Here is a 17,026-nt window from a genome sequence, read left to right as displayed (position 1 = left end):
AGGATACTTCCAGCTTCCAGGCATCCTTGGCTTGTGGCTGCATCACTCCAGGCTCTGCTTCCGTGGTCACGTAGCCTTCTCCTGTGTGTCTGTTTCAAATCTCCCTCTGCATCATTCTTATAAGGACATTTGCAGTGGCTTTCAGGGTTCACCCAGATTGTCTACGGTAATAGCCTTATCTCAAGACTGTTAATCACATCCGTAGAGATCCTTTTTCTAAATAGGGTAACATCACAGGTTCTGGGGATTAGGGTGTGAAGGACTGTTGGGGGCAGGTGGGCATTTTTCAACCTACCACATCCTTCTACAGCATACCTCCCAGAGTTGTGTATAACTTGGAGGCCAAATTTCCAGTCAACTTGTCTCCCATTGTCTTTGGGCATCTTGTTTTTCATCTTTCTGGAACTTTCAAATATAATTTTAAATGTACCTGAATGTAACACCCCAGGCAGGGCGTGCAGCACCCCTGGTATGTAAATAAGTCAGGCTCAACCAGCTTTTGTGGAGCACCTGCTCTGTGCCAGGCTCGCCCACGCCCCACAATGACCCCATTTTCCAGATGCAGAAATGGAGGCCCGGAGTGTAGGGAGGTCACCCAGCTGGTACACGGCAGGGCGGGGACTGGGGTCTTGGTCCTCTGGCTGGAAGTGCAGGCCCTTGTTCTGGATCTGCTGGGCTTGTCTGAGCTCCCTCACTGCACTGGACCCACAAGAAGCAACCCTTGGTCTCCTCCAGTCCAGACTGGACTTTCCATCCAGCACTGGTCACTTCCCTTCCCCTGGACGTTCCAGCATCAGGTTGAGCTACGGGAGCCCCCAGAAGCAGCCAGGTCCCTGTGAGGGCACAGTCTCCCCTGTCCTGAAGTCCCTGCTGGGGTGGGGCTCCCTCGGCGGCAGGTGGGCTCATAGCTCTTTTCCTGCTCCTCTCGCTGCCCCCGCGGTCCCCCATGTGAAGGGTCCTCTCAAAGCCGCCAGCCCTCCCGAAAGTCTGTGCCCGTGTCACCACTCTAAATGACAGCGCTCACCCTTCCCTTCCCCTTTCAAACCTCAAGCATCACCTTCTAAGGCTTCCCCTGCCCACCCGGCTCATGTTCCCTGACGAGAACCTGGAGGAATCAAGTTCTCCATCCTCATCAACGATTATGAGCCCAGAGCCAGCTACGCATCGATTTTCTTTTACTTCTGGTTTTGGCTACACACAGGGCCTCCGGCCACCGTGGGTGTGGGCGGGTTCCTGCCCTGAGGGTCCCCTGTGCCTCTTTGCCCTTTCCTTCTGGCCCACTCATGAGTCCCACAATGTGATGCTCCGTGCAGTCCCAGGGCCAGAAAACAAGGCCGGCCTTGTGCTCCTGGGGAGGGGAGGGGCGGGTGGGAGGTGTGGATGGAGGGGCAGCTGGGCTGCACGTGCTCGCCCTCCTCCCACTGGGCCCTACACTGAGCCGCTGAGATGTTTCTCTTATTCTTGTCCTTTTCCCCAGAAGTCACCTATGGAATACCTTTTCTCCAGGATCTTTTATGCCATTAACAAACCTATCAAACCAAGTGCCCTCGTATCATTTTAAATTCTCCTTCTGGTCCTTGTGCTGGAGATGATGGGCCCTATGCTTGCTTTTCTGAAATGTGGCCCAGCCTGGTCCCCAGCCTGGAGGATGCCAGCTTTTCGAGAGGCCTGAGGTCTGGCCCTGCTCTGAACTTCATCCTGGAGAATGGGTACCGACACACATGCGCTCTGAGCCCTTCACCAGGGCAGGCCAGCGGCAAGTAAAACAAAATCAGATCCTGCGCTCCGCCAGGCAGCCTTGGCCCTGGGTTTCAGAGTCTGCATGCCAAATCAACTCTTCGTCCAGCTATTACATGCTCCCTGTGTAGATTCCATGGTGGTTCCGAGGAGACCTGTGTGGAGGGCCCCAGACTGTACCAGACCACCTCTCTATAAATAGCCAGCTTCAGGAGTTAACTAGGAGTATGGGCTGTTTTTATAGGTTTGTGTTTTCATTTTTCCGGTAATCCAGCTGAGCACTCCTGGGCCACAGCTGGGGTGGGGACAACGCCACATCTGCCACAGGCAGAGAACGTGGCGGGGGGTGGCGGGATGGGGGGGCAAGGGAAGCTCTTTCCCTGCCATTTAGGAGGGGCTACTGGGGGCAAGGTGCCGAGACCAGCTCAGCGACTCGAGGTGAGTGACGGGTGCCACAAACTTGAAGAAGACACAGACACAGACTGAAGAGAAAAGTGGGACCGGGGCGGGGCTCAAGACCTCTCGGATCAAGAGCCCTGCTGGCTCATCCCAGGTTGCTTTTATTGAGTTCGTGGGCTAACATTCTCAGGTTACACCCATAAACAATCAAAGGCCTCACATGACTGAGGCAATGATCTTTGTTTGCTTCCTGGGTCCGAGTTGAGCAGGTGTGGATTTGAGCTGGGCCTGGAGAGCAAAACAGCCCTGGGGGCAGGAGACCTCTCTCAGATATTGGGGGTCTGTGCCCCACCCCTGTTGGCCCCTCTGCGGCTGTGCCTGTCTTAGGTTGTTCCTCCTTTGAGGAATCTTACCCGTTTCTGGCTAACCAGTCATCCTTCAGGGCCAAACAGGGTGATATAAGGAAGGCTCTATGCACCACCCCTGTTGGCCCCTCTACGGCTGTGCCTGTCTTAGGTTGTTCCTCCTCTGAGGAATCTTACCCGTCTTTGGCTAACCAGCCATCCTTCAGGGCCAAGCAGGGTGATATTAGTCTCCACGCCCCGCACCCTCAGCTCCTCCACTGCTCAAGCAGGACATTCTGAATCCCATCGCTTGGCCCACATAATTTAACATTTTCAAGGTTTCAAAAAGGTTCCTGAATGTCTTCCCACAGCAAGGCTGCCAGCCCACTTGGCTCACGAGCCCTGGACTGTCTTTGGCGTGGCGGCCAGCACATGACCGTGGTTATATGGGACAAGCCTTGGTCCCCAAGTCCACAAGCATCTTCCCCTGGGCCTGTCCCTCGCCGGCACATCTGGTAAGCATCAAAACGAGAGAGAGAACACTGTGTAACAGGAACCAACTCTGGGCCTTTCCAGGCGTCCCTTATGAGAAACCCCTTTCCTCCAAGGCAGAATTCTGCTCTTAAGTAAACTACAGGCATTTCTTCTAAGCAGCTGGTTACCAGACAGCTGTAGGATCTGGGCAAAATCAGCGACCCACTGGCGTTCGTTTCCTCCACAGTGAAACATGGATGCACCCCAGGGGGTCTCCAGCCTCACTTGGATTCAATTCAACAACCTTGCTTGAGCACTGATGCTCTAGCACCCAGCCAGCCGGGAGCGGGGACCAGGAGCCCTGCAGGCGGGAGGTCGGGGTGGACAGCGGCCACAGAGGTCGTGGCAGGGCTGTGTCTCACAGGAGAAGGAAGCCTGCTCTCTTGTGAGTGAGTGCTCCCTGGCCCTGGAGGGGACGTCTCCGAGGGAAGTGAGGCTGTGCTCACGGAGATGAGAAGAGGAGATTCTCCCGGCCTGAGAAGAGGGTCAGGGCAGCACAGTTTTGCATCCAGGAGGCACGTGAAGGTCAGACAAGGAATGGGGCCTGCACCTTGGAGCCCAGGGGCCATGACTTGATGGGAAAAGTGGGCACACCCCCACGTACTGTCCTGACTCTGAATCTTTGGCCGGGAATCTCTCTCGCTCTCCGCCCTGAACTAGTCCTGACCTCCCAGCTCCTGGCTTCATCCACTCATTCATTCAACCACTCATTCATTCATTCACTGAGGAAATATCTATCCAGTGCCTCCCACTCCCTGTTCATCCCCACTCGGACCCCTATCACTGACACTCCGCCCCCCCCCCCACCATCCTGGGGACACTGGCATCCCTCCCCGAGCCCCGCTCACCTTTGCCCTTTGGATGCAGGCACTCCAGCTGTCCTGGGGAGACCCCTCCTTGGTCTGGTCTAGTCCCTCAGGAGCATCCCAAGTGCAGAGCAGGCACAGGAGATGGGAACGCAGGCTGCCGACAGGACAGTGATCTGCCCTATCCCTCCCTCCGGGGCCAGAGGAATGAATAGTTTTGGGGTGACTCAGGTTCTGTAACAGAAGAGCAAGCAATATTAAAGGGAAAGAAGAAATAAATTCAGACACAGACCGCTACAGGCAGAGATTAGCCAAATTTTTACTCTAAAGAAAGACGAGGGGGTGAGAAGGTCCCCTCCCTTGTTGGTGACCTGGCCCCAGTTCCCTGGGCAGCAGGTCTGCAGGGCCTCAGCCAGGCTCTGAGAGAGGCTCTCTCTCACCTAGCTTGATGCTTGGCCGTGGTAGGCAATTTTTTTTTTTAATTCATTTATTTGGCTGCGTCAGGTCTTAGTTGTGGGATCCTTGTTGTAGTGCAAGGGCTTCTCTAGTTGCGGCGTGTGGGCTCCAGAGCACGCAGGCTCAGTAGTTGCGGGCTCAGTTGCCCCGTGGCATGTGGGATCCTAGTTCCCCTACCAGGGATCGAACCCACATCCCCCACACCAGAAGGCGGATTCCTAACCACTGGACCACCAGGGAAGTCCTGGTAAGCAATTTGTGATGGCTGTTGGTTTAATGATTGAAGCCTGCAAAACAGGGATGGTACCCCAGACCACATTCATTCACCTTTGCCCTGTAGCATCCTCTCAAAGGGAGCCCAGTGGACTCCAGTCCCTGTTTGGCTGTGGAATCACCGTGAAAGTGCCTAAATCTGTCCCCTTTGGGGGCTGAATCCTAGTTCTGGCATCTGCCAGCTGTGTGACCTTAGCCCCTCACCTGATGGCGACAGAGGTGGCCACCGTGCAGGGCTGTGGATGGACTAAATGAGATAAAAGATGCGAACTGAGCAGCACAGGCTGGGCATGTACAAGCGTCCAGCCGGTGACATTTGCCAGATTAGTGTAACGGCCGTCACGGGAGCAGGGCTCTCAAGCACCCACATACAAGAAGCGGAGGTCCTGGTGGGGCAGGGGTGGAGGATGCCAGCCCAGAGGACGCCTGGCAGGTCCCTGGAGTCACAGGTGACCCACAAAGGGTGACAGAGAGCAGGTGTGTGTCAAGGCTGTAGGGACGCCTGTACCCCCGGCCAGCCCGGAAGTGGGGTGTCACCCGCTTTTCGGAGTGACATCTGTGAGGACGAGCCTCCTTGACACGTGGGCAGCCTTCACTTCTGGTTGCCTCTCCCGCCTTTGACTAATGGCTGACCTGACATCTTTCAGCGAGTGACCTTGTTGCAGCTGGTAATTCAAATATCTCTCAGTGTCAGAAATAATAAGTGCCACCGCGAGATGAACAAGCAGAGCTTAAGCTGAGCGCAGATTAATGGGGTTTTAATATTCCTAATTTAATCACTCCTTTCTGTCGCACTGTGGGCAACACGATGTAGCAGCTAATTATGTTTTTTAACCGTGATGGGGATCTTTCCTAATCAATTTTATATTTAACATGAATGAAGGGAGGGCGGTGATTAATGAGAGAATAAATCTCACCAAACAGGCACATGCAAGCGATCAGTTAAAAATACGGCACTGTGATTTTTTTTTTCTCCTCTCATGTAGCAGATTCTTCAGGGATGTGATGAGGCACAACTTTGAGTCCATTTCATTGTGAAAAGGGGAAATACATCCAAGTTTTTAACAATATGTTGATTGGATGGGACTTCCTCGGTGGGCCAGTGGTCGAGACTCCAAGCTTCCACTGCAGGGGGTGCAGGTTCGATCCTTGGTTGGGGAACTAAGATCCCTCATGCCACGGGGCCAAAAAAAAAAAAAAATGTGTTGGTTGGAAAGGAGTACGCACACCTGTGTTCATAACCTGAACCGATGCCTTCTGGTAAGCACAGTGGCATCTCACAGCTGCTACCCTTCGTAGGGAGCATCGTATAGAGAGGTAAGAAGCACACACATTCACGCTGGGAAAGTGCGTATATTTGAGTGCTCGTGCTACCCTTTACCATGGGACCGTGGGCCTCGGTTTTCTCATCTTTTAAATGGGTGTCATGGTGTCCCTTCCTTGGAACGTGGTGAGGACTCTGTGGGTGAAGTCACACAGCATAGTGCCTGGTGTCTACAAGCCGCCAGTCTAACCTGGAAGCTGTGTCCTCAGCTGGGGTTCCAGGAGCAGGTCCCGGGAGGAGGATCCACACGCAAAGGGTTTGTGAGGAGGTGTTTCCGGCAAGCAGAGCCATGAGTGGGAAGTGAGACCGAGGGGGACGGGGCCACACGAGGGCACGGGATCAGGCCAGGCCTACAATTTGAAGGTGATGGTCACAGTCAAGAGTGGTCCAATCAGGGACTTGGGAGCGGAGGATGTATAGCTCAGCCCATCAGTCAGAGGCTGAGGGAGAGAAGTTCCTGGGCACTTCCGGCCCCCCTGCAATCTGGCCCCCAACAGCTGGAGGGCAACCCTCCCAGCGAGAGGCCAGGTGCACAGAAACGGTGAAGGGACTCCCAGCGACGTGGGAGGAGGTGGACAGCCCCTACCCAGGGGGTTGGGCCCACTGCCCCAGGTCACTCGGTGGGGTGTGAATAGGCACAGACCCCTGAGCAGGGGAGGAGATGGCTGGGTCAGATGGGAGCTTGCACCCGGTGAGGTCTGTGCCCTGGCCGCACCCCCACGAGGGGCAGATGTAGGACCGCCCAGGCCAAAGGGGCCCAGCTGAGGATTCCTCCTAGCTAGCAGGGTGGGAGCTCTTTGCTAGTGTTGTCTTCGTTCTTTCATTCATTCGTTCACCCACTCAACCTGTACTCAACAGCTGCCTGTGCTAACCAGTGACTGTTCTAGATGCAAATGAGGTAAAACAGTGAATAAGGATCAAAAAAGCCCTGTTCCCATGGAGCTGGGGAGAAACTTCATAAATACAGTGCATCGCAGGAGGTGAGAGTCTCCACGCAGAGACAGAGCAGAGGGGTCCAGGGTCCGGGGCTGGGGGAAGGAATGCAGTGTTGAGGCGGGCATCTAGGGGAGCCTACCGAGGAGGTTTGAGCCGAGACGGGGGAGTTGCTGCGGGATGTTTTGGAGAAGAGCATTCAGGGCAGTGGGAAGAGCATGCACGAAGGCTCAGAGGCGGGAAACTGCCTGGCCCGGGGAAACAGGGGTGGAGGTGAGGCCTTGGGTCCTCATTGGAGTGTGGGTGACATGGTCTGATGTAAGTGGCTGTGAGGTTGGAGAACAGCCCGTGGGTCATGGGCGAGGGTGGTGGTGGAAAGGAGACCCACAGGAGGCCTCTGAGAGAGTCCCGACAGGCGGTGGTGGTGGCCACACCAGGGTGGGGAGGGTGGGAAGGGCCGGCAGAGCAGCTGTGGGGTGTGAGTGACAGAGAGCTGTCAGGGAGGAGGCCAAGCCTTCTGGCCGGAGCACGTGGGGGCCTGGAGTGACTGTTCATCCAAATAGGAAGACCAGGTGGAGAGGGCTGGGGCGTGGGTGTGGGCACTGGCCAGCGGCAGAGTAGGAGTGTGGACGTGTTAGGTCCAAAACAGCTCTGGGCATCTGAGTGAAGATGTTGAGGACAGAGTTGGATGGGGGAGTCTGGAATTCGAGGGGAGAGAATGAGTGGCAGATACGCAACTTGGAAGTTGTTCCTGGTGGGTTCAATTTTGTGGAAAGCGGGGCTGCAGCCTTGGAGAGTCAGACCTGCCTGGGGCGCTGGGTCCCGTTTTTGCAGCTGTGAAACTGGAGCATCTCACAGAAACCCTCTGAGCTTGTTTTCTCCACAGGAGGGAAAGAAGTTGGAGCTGGGTGAGGAAGGAACAGATGAAAAATAAATAAATCTTGGGCTGTCATCACCGGGGCAGTCAGGGCACATGGGCCACACGCCCTCGGCAGGTAAGAGTCATGAATGTTTGCACGGTGTTTAATCATTTAAAAAAATATAATGCTTTCATCTACATTTAGCTTTCTAAATGCAATATTATTTCACCTTCTCTTCCCCAGCCTTCCAGATGGGAACCGAGTGACAGTTCGCCTGAGAACAGGCATGTCAGTGCCTGAGCCTGGCGGGCACCCCAACCCATCCCCCTCCCTCCCACCAGAACATGGGACTGAGGAGGGCAGCCTTGAACTTGTTTCCTTCTGACTTGGAGATGATGGCTTGTTTCCCGTTGGACCTTAGAAGTTTTATATAAACATCGTCTTGTGTTTAATTTCCTTTGTTTGGGGGAGGTCAATTAAAGGTCTCAACATAATTCTATTAAAATGCTTGTCTCCCAAGTGAATCGTTGAGGCCAAGTCCTAAAACTTTGCAAGGGGGAAACGGACATTTGTTTTGAAATCCCTTCCTTCGCCTCAAGGAAAACCAGAAGGAAGAAAGCCTTCTGCAGAGAAAGAACCCCAGGATCCAGTGGGCTTGTTTGTTTCATTTCCTTGTTCTTGTCCTTTTTGTCCAAAGATAGTCCACATGAAAGCCGGGGCCTGAGTCCCTGCCCGTCTGCCTGGAAGTGAGCTCTTCCCTTCTCAACCCCAGGCGCGGGGCAGCGGGTTAGCACGAGATCACCCCAGAGCCCCTCTCCCTCTGCCAGGGCCCAGGCGGAGAGCTCTGGTGCCGTGGGGAGCAGTGCAATAGCTCTGCCATCCTTCCCACAGTCTTGGGGATCACAAAACTCAGAGGCGATTTGTCCCTGGGCATTTTTCTCCCTTGCTTTTGTAGCCATTTCTGTTTCAAGGATATTGAACCCATGTGTGTTTGGATTAATTGCTTAACTCCTAAAAATGTTGTTTTGTAAGAGCAACTCGAGGTCCAGAAAGCTTTTAAGTTACTCTCCACGTGGCTCCAATCATGGGATCTGAGCAGCCCCCTTGGGCTAGCGCTGTGCTTACAGCTAGATCAGGCTAACGAGGAATTCGCAGCCCCAGCTGGTGTTCAAGTCACCCCTCAATCAGATGGGCTCACAAGTCCCACCCTGACATCCGGGAAGCATCCTGGGTCCTGCTGGGTCTGGGGCTTTGGGGAACGTGGACACCTCCAGTGGTCTCACGTATGATTTGAAGTTTCCTTTTCCCCAGGTCTGATTTCCAGAACTTGGCTGCTTCTCCGGCAGTTTACACTGCCCTGGAAGAGCTTCTTAACCTAGGAGGTGCTGCTAAGGTGAGTCATGCCTTCTGCTCTAGAAATTGTTCTGATGTTCAAGCCTTGAGACATAGGGTCTGGCCCTCTGTCGTGGTCGAAGAGGAAGACCTCACCTTCTTGAGTGGTCAAATCCATCAGGAGGCTGAGGCGTGAATGCCCAGCCGAGGAGCCTCCCTCTAACGTCCCTGGGCCTCCGTCTCCTCCTCTGTTAAGTGGGGATAACGCCCGACCCAGGGTTGCTCTGAGGGCCAGTGTAAGAACCCTGATTCCTGGTGCTCCAGCCCTTGGGCCAGCAGGTGCCTGCACCCTGGCAGGGCTGCCTTGCTCAAGCCGATCCCTCCCTCCTGGGCCGTCCGCAGCCCCTCCTTCTCTCTGACCTCCTCCTCATTCTTCAGCCCCACCTGGCCTCCGACACCTTCCCTGATGACATCACTGGGCAGCCTTCCATCCCGAGCTACCACTGCAAACTGCAAAGATCAGCGCTGGAGTATTTCCTACTAGCTTCCTGCAGGCTTTGTTCTCTTTCCAGCACCTCTTCTCTCTCACACCCTCCCCCAACACACCCGAGAGCAGACCAGGACTTCAGCACCTGCTCATACATTCCCTTCATTGATAAACTGCTTGGGGGGAGACCAATGCGGGGGATGATGGTGACACTGGTTCGCCCACCCTGGGGTTCTACATTCTGACCCAAAGAGGTAAATGCATACAATGTCTCCTAATCACTCGGCCCAAGTTCGAAGGCTTTAATGTCCACATTGCCTGGATGTTCCCCTCAGTCCTAACCAGGAGTTTTCTTTTTAGCAAACAACAAAGGATTTCTCAAAGTGGCCGACGGGCATAAGGCACGAGTACCTTCCCCCACACCCCCTGACCCCACTGCTTCTGTGCAGCGCATCAGGAGGAGGTGACCTGGGGTGATACCTGCAGTGACAGGCCGACCCCGACTGCCCTCAGTTAGCACTGACTTCACAGGTAAGTTGTCAGTCCTACAATACTGCCTTCCTCAGGTACCAGCCTCAAGTCTCCGGGGTCCCAGGCCACCCAGCCTCCCAAATCTGAGATGTATTCCCTCAGGTTCAATAATTCACCAGAACAGCTGGCAGAACTCAGGAAAGCACTACATGGACACGACTATAATTGTATTACAAAGGATACAAATCCAAGCCAGCCGCAAGGAGAGACACTCAGCATGAGGTCTGCGAGGGTCCCAGAAGCAAAGCTTCTGTGTCCTCTGGGCACATGGTTGTGTGATCAACCAACCAGGAAACTCTCCCGATGTCCAGAGCTTCCGTTGGGGCTTCATTACATAGGCGGGATTGATAGAACTCAATTTCCCTCTAATCACGTGGTTGGTCTTTCTGGCTTGACTACCCTCATCAAGGGTCAGCTCTGTGGCATAAACTATCAGGACCCACCATGAATAATGAAGGCACGTCTATCACTCAGGAAATTTCAAGAATTTAAAGGTCGCCTCCCAGGAACAAAGGCCAGCCAATTCTTCATTATACAGCAACACACCTGCATAAGCAGGTGATACACTCTTACCACCCCTTGTCACAACCCGTCCTGACTCTTGTAAGGAGGTGTCCCTGACCCAGCTGTCAGCTGGCAGAAGCAGTGTCCCAAGTGCACGCAGAGACAATAATGGAGATCTTGCAATGAGGCCACTTCAACGGTCATGTGCTGTGTTCTGAAAGATGTTAGAGCCCAAGGTCATGTGGCCATAATGAAATTTCAAAAAAAAATTTTTTTTTTGAAAACGTGGTTCCCCAAGACCTTCCTGTCAAAGCTGCATGACACTCTGCTTCAGAATTAAAAAGGGCTGAAATAATATGAATTTCATGCTGTGTTGGTAGACTGACGCTTCCTGTCTCAAGGGGGACCCCTTTCCACGGGGGATGGATTTTCAGGTTGGTGCAGCATCCACTGTGCCCCAGGCAGTGGGTACCACATGGGGGTTCAGAAGGAAGCAGACGCAAGTCCCCACCACAGCCTCCTCCTCACCTGGAGGGTGAGGCTAGGGACACGGACCCTGAATGATGATTTCAGTTTGGTCTGGTAAGAGCTGTGCATGCAGAGGCCTGGGAACGTGGGACACGGACCCCTGGCTCAGACAGGAGGCCAGGGTCATCTTGGAGGATCTGAAGGGCAAGGGGGCTTGGCTGGATGAACGTGAGCTGAGGGGACAGCATAAAGGCAGAGAGGAGTGAAACAGCAAACCTAGGACAATTCAAAACACAGGAGCTTCGAGTCAGGGGCAAGGCGTATCAGGAGACAAGTCAAGGGCAGCTTGGGTTGTCCTGTAAGATGAGGTGGAATCATCAGTGGGTGAGTTGATGAATCTATGGTGGTAGAAACACACAACGGAATGTCATCCAGCCTTAAAAAGGAGTAAAATACTGATACATGCTACAACAGGGATGGATCTTGAAAACATTATACAAAGTGAAACAAGCCAGACATTAAAGGCCACGTATTATAAGATCCCCTTTATGCGAAATGTCCAGAATAGGCAAATCCACAGAAACAGAAAGCAAATGGGTGGTTGCCTGGGGCTTGGGGGAGCGATAAACGGAGAGCAACTGCTAACGGGTACAGGGTTTCCACCTGGGTTGATGAAATGTTTTAGAACTAGATAGAGGTGATGGTTGTACAACATTGTGAATGTACTTAATGCCACTGGACTGCACACATTAAAATCTTATATTCATATCATCTCAATTTTTAAAAGAAGGTGGGGTGAAGCCATTGGAAGAGTTTTCGGAAGAGGAGAGATCGCCACCGTTGACTTCGAGAAAGCTCGCTCGAGGGCAGTGTGGATGGCATGCTGTGGAGCAGGGCAGCAGTGGAGGGCACGAGACTGCTCACCCGAGAAACGGTGAGGCTGGCACCAGGAGAGGGTTGCTGGGAGAGGACGGTGTTAAGATTATTTAGGGGCTTCAATGCAGTAGGTACTGGTGATTGATTAAAGAGTACAATGTTTCTTCGGACAGGCTGACAGCTCTAGGTTTCTGTTGTTTCCCAAATAGAGTGTGAATTGAAACAGACCTAGTGAAACGCTTTGCCTGATGGACCTTACCATCTGCTCCATGCCAAAACTCTATCTGGTGTACCCCAAGGGTTCATGCCCCACCTGTAACAGGGCCAGCTGCCCTGCTCTGCTCTGGCCTGGGGGCAGAGCTAGAGCTATTCACACCCTTTCCGAGATGCTCACTGGTTTTAAATAGAATGACCTCCAGAGCAGTTCTGGGAAAGGTTAGATCTTTAGCGTCCAACACAGGCACACATATAACTTCTGAGTCTCCCTAAGCTTGGCCTCCGGAGTCAGAGCCGGAATCATTTCGGCACAGAGTCAAGCAGCTGCAGAACAATAACGATCCCTTTCTTCACCTTCCTCTGAAATGCCGTCTGTTGTATAGTCTGAAACCTTGGTCTAGCTCTGCCCTGTCTGAAACCTTAAGACTCTACTGGAGAGGACTTTGTGCTTGTTCTATCTGCCAGGAATTTTGAAATGGCATTAAGCCCAAAGCAAGAAAGTTCTGGCCTCGTCTTCGTAAAATTGTTTTTGAAGTGGGGAGGGGCCATATTTAATTATGCACGAGAGACCCTAATTAATTTGAATATTAAGTCTGGTAAGAATGTGAACAGGGACTACAGAAAACCTGGTAACGTGTTTCTAAGTCAATGAACCCACGATGTGCTCCATTTTTGCTGTGTGTTTGGCTCTCCTTTGGGTCTTGGAACACCGAAGAGGTACAGAGTCCTCAACTCTGAGATGGAAAACTGTCCATCTGGTCACCTGGTCAAGCCCCAGGTACAGGGAGCTACTGTCCACCCTCACACTGACAGCTGCTCCAGAGAGAGTCACCTGGCCCAGGCCTGGCCAATCAGGGAGCCCTGTCCTCCTGATGGCATCAGTCTAACGTGGGTGGGTCCTGGGACCTCTGCGGAAACAAAGAGGAAAGCCTTGGCCCCTCGCGTGGGTTTGCTGTGTCAATGGGATGGAAGCCTGGGGCCACTGTTTCTGCTGCTACCTGGGTAGGGGCAGCCTGGAAATGAGGCTGCCACAGAGGAAAGCAGAAGTGAGAGACAGACAACAGTTCTTGAAGACATGCTTTGCACATTTGGTCCAGCTGTGTGGAACATTCTGGGCTTTCAGTTATGCGAACCAAACCATCCCCCTCCTTTTTATCTTTCTTTCTTTTTTTTTTTTCAAACTTCAGCCAATTACGCTGGTGTTTGGTTCTTCATCAAAAAGAATCCCCTCCGGCACCTGCGTCAGGTGGCTGCTGTCTTCTACTGAAACTGCACAGGGATGGATAGCTGTTCACGGGTGGTCTGACCCATCATCGGATCTCTGAGCCTGGTGTCAGAAGGCTCTCCCCTCTGTGACCTCCTTCTGCATCCTAATTGTCTCTAGGGAACAGCACCAAACGTGGGTCAAACCTCTTTGTCTGCTGAACTTCGGAAAAACTTGCCTCAAACTCTCCTCAGTATGTGATGGGACCCCACCTCCCTCTGGAACTACTGGGAACGTGGTGGGGCGGGGAGGGGAGGAAGTAGCACCTGCTTCCTTCTCGGTCCTGCCTTCACTGGCTGGGCCCTGGGTACCGATCATCTCAGCATCCCCCACGTTGTCTCCATACAGTCCCCGTGACCCAGAAACACAGGGCGATTCCTCCAAACATCGTCACAGGAGCATTCGTATGCCGGTGAGGAAGGAGGGGTGTCGACATCACAGCACCACCCAGATTCAAGCTTACCGAGCCAGTTCCTAATCCTCCTGTGGCCTCCCTGCCAGCAGGGATCCCCTCCCACTGCAACTGCCCCCCCACCCCCAGTGGCCCAAGCACCTGTGTCCCTCTTCCTGTGCTCGAGCCCTGTCTCAGGTGGGATTTATCTTCCCACCGACAGGATTTACGCCACCCTCCCCAGGAGGCAGGTCCAGCCACAGTCACGTTGGGTTGTCAAGAACCATTTGTTTTCTCTCTGCAGCCCTTGATGAGGTCCCCCCTCGGCCATCTCTCCTCCAGGTCCAGCAGACATCACTCTTCATCATTCCTCCTGCTTCCAGACCCTTCATCTTCCAGGTCCTCTCCCTGGAATGTGCTCTGTCTTGCTCCTGTCTTTAAACAAGGCTGACTTCCAGCTGCAATCTGCCTGGTGCATGGAGTTCCTAGGAGCTGTTTGCATGTCTTAGTAATGCAACCCAGGCTGTGCTGGATTCTCTTCCCATCAGTGTCCTCAGTGACCCCTGTGAAGGCTGCCACCTCTACACATTGTCAACGACTTCCTTCTGCCAGGTCAGGCCTCCCCGGCTTGTAATGATGCAGTAAGAAATGTGAATGACCTCAGCAATGCTTGACCCACTGGTTTTGGGACTTCATCGTCACTCATTTTAAGCATCCCTCCCAGGTTTATGCCATTTGCAAATGTGAAGAGTACGCCCCTGCTTCTAACCAAGGTTCTGTAGAAGTGCTGACTGGCTCCAAGACAGAGCAGAGCCCTGCGGCCCTCCACTATGGCTCTGCTTCTCAGGCTAACTCAGCCTGCGCAGTGTTCAACGAGCTATGAATTTCCCTATGGTTCCATCATCTTGTCCTTGTTTGACCACCTAATTTACACATGTTTATGCAAATGAGTGTATTGCCTGAGACATTCTTTGCATCCATCAGTCTGATGTGGTTCAGTGGTAAAATTCTCGCCTGCCATCAATCTGATAGCTCATTGAAAATGGAAATGAGATTCATGGGGTGTGTTTTAATTTTAGAGTGTTTCCAGTTTTGTGTCGTGTCTCCTTTTGCATTCACGAACGAACTCTATAATCGTCTTATCCTTTTCTGAAGATTTACATCACATTCACTGCCCTATTAGGTCTAGAACTTTCTTTTACTCCTTTATTTTTGAGAATCAGGTCAGGAGTGGTTCGTGGCCAGTTTTCCCACACCTGCGTCACCCTCCACAATTTCTCGAGGAGCAGGAGGAGCAGCTCTGAGATGATGGCTTCTGGCTGCTTAAACACGCTGGGGTGCGAGTCATCAGGATCCGGGGAAAGAACTCATTTCCAGCAGCTCAGGTGGCTGCTTTTCTCTCTTCCCTTATGTCTGTTGCAGTCCCCTCCTTGCATTTACTTCCACAAGCTGTTCCCGGCTCCTGTAAGGTGCCTGGCATTGCGCTTCGTTTTCACCGTTCCAGTTTGAAGGCCGTTCTCTCTACTGGAACAGGCAGAAGCAAGATGAGAATCGAGCTTTTCTACCTTCTCTCTCTTCTTGAGGGGGGACCTTGGGTGTCCTCATTCACCTCGATCTGAGGGTTGCTTTAGAGGGTGCATATGGTGTAGGTGCGTGTGTGTTTGTACTTTGAAGGTTCCAATTTGTTCCCAGCTCTCTGGTGCTTGTCTTCAAGTTCACACCCTCTTCTCTTTCCTCCAGCTCTCTGGGTTTATTTAAAAAAACGCTTATTGAGGTATGATTGACATACAAAAGGCTGTACTTTTTAATGTATACGGTTTGATAAGCCTGGAGATACATGTGCACCGTGAACCCATCGCCACGATCTATGCCGTCAGCTTATCCATCCTCTCCAACTGTTTCCTCCTACCTTCTTTATGATGATGATGGTGAGGGCGATGATGTGACGCTTAAGATCTACCATCTCAGCAACTGTTTACGTCTACAACACAACATTATTAACTCTACGCTGTACAGATCCCAGGACCCACTCATCTTGCGCACCCAAAACCTTGTGCCCTTTGACTAGTACCTCCCCGTTCCCCTCTCCCCCCAGCCCCTGACAACCACCCTTCTAATTTCTGCTTCTACAAGTTTGACTACTCTAGATTCCTCAATAAGTGGTCTCATGCCGTATTTGTCTTTCTGTGTCTGGCTTATTTCACAAAGCATCATGTTCTCCAGATTCATACACACACATGGTGTCACAAACCGCAGGACTGTCTTCTTTTTCAAGGCTAAATAATATTCCATTGTGTGTGTATCACCCCATTGTCTTTATTCATTTGTCTGGGCTCATCTGTTACAGGCAGGCGCCTCATGCAGCCCCATCCACTTCTGTAGCTGCCGGTCCCATCTCTCCCCAAAGAGGATTTGCAGTTGCAAGGCCAGATATCATTTATAGAAATGTTCCGTGAGTCATGTGTCCTGGGAGAGCCTCAGACTGCAGGCTTCTGTCTCTCTTTGGAATCTGTTTTCTTTCAGTTGGGAAGGCAGGGCAGTCCACACTGGTTCCTTGGCTTGCCATTTTGAAATGAAGAGGTTAGAGTCATTTTCTCAAGGTTTCTGTTGCTTCCGTGTTGCCAACTAGCTTATTACACAAGTCATGGGGCAATCCATTAATCCCATTATGAAACACTTTGCTAAGTTTCTGTGTATGTGTATCAATAAATACAGAGAAAAATCTGGAAGGATTTACACAGAAGATGTTAATACAAGTAGCCTTTGGTAAGGGGTGGAGTTGCGGTTCAGAAGGTAAGCAGAGGGCCATTCACTTTTACCATATTTTTTTTAATTAAACTTTTCTTTTATTATTATTTTTAAAATTTTTTTTTATTTTTTGGGCTGCATTGGGTCTTTGTTGCTGCTCTGGCTTTCTCTAGTTGCAGAGATCAGGGACTACTCTTCGGTGTGGTGCTCAGGCTTCTCGTTACAGTGGCTTCTCTTGTTGCAGAGCATGGGCTCTAGGTGGGCAGGCTTCAGCAGTTGCAGTGTGTGGGCTCAGTAGTTGTGGCTCACGGGCTCTAGAGCACAGGCTCATATTTGTGGTACACGGGCTTAGTTCCTCCATGGCATGTGGGATCTTCCCGGACCAAGGCTCAAACCTGTGTCTCCTGCATTGGCAGGAGGATTCTTAACCACTGCGCCACCAGGGAAGCCCCTAAATTAAACTTTTAATTTTGAGATAATTGTAGATTCACGTTGTAAAACACAATGCAGAGAGATCCTGTGTACCCTGTTGCCAGGTTTCCC

This window comes from Hippopotamus amphibius, chromosome 17 (assembly GCF_030028045.1).
Source record: "Hippopotamus amphibius kiboko isolate mHipAmp2 chromosome 17, mHipAmp2.hap2, whole genome shotgun sequence".
Taxonomy (NCBI): Eukaryota; Metazoa; Chordata; class Mammalia; order Artiodactyla; family Hippopotamidae; genus Hippopotamus; species Hippopotamus amphibius.
Note: the sequence above shows the minus strand (reverse complement) of the source record.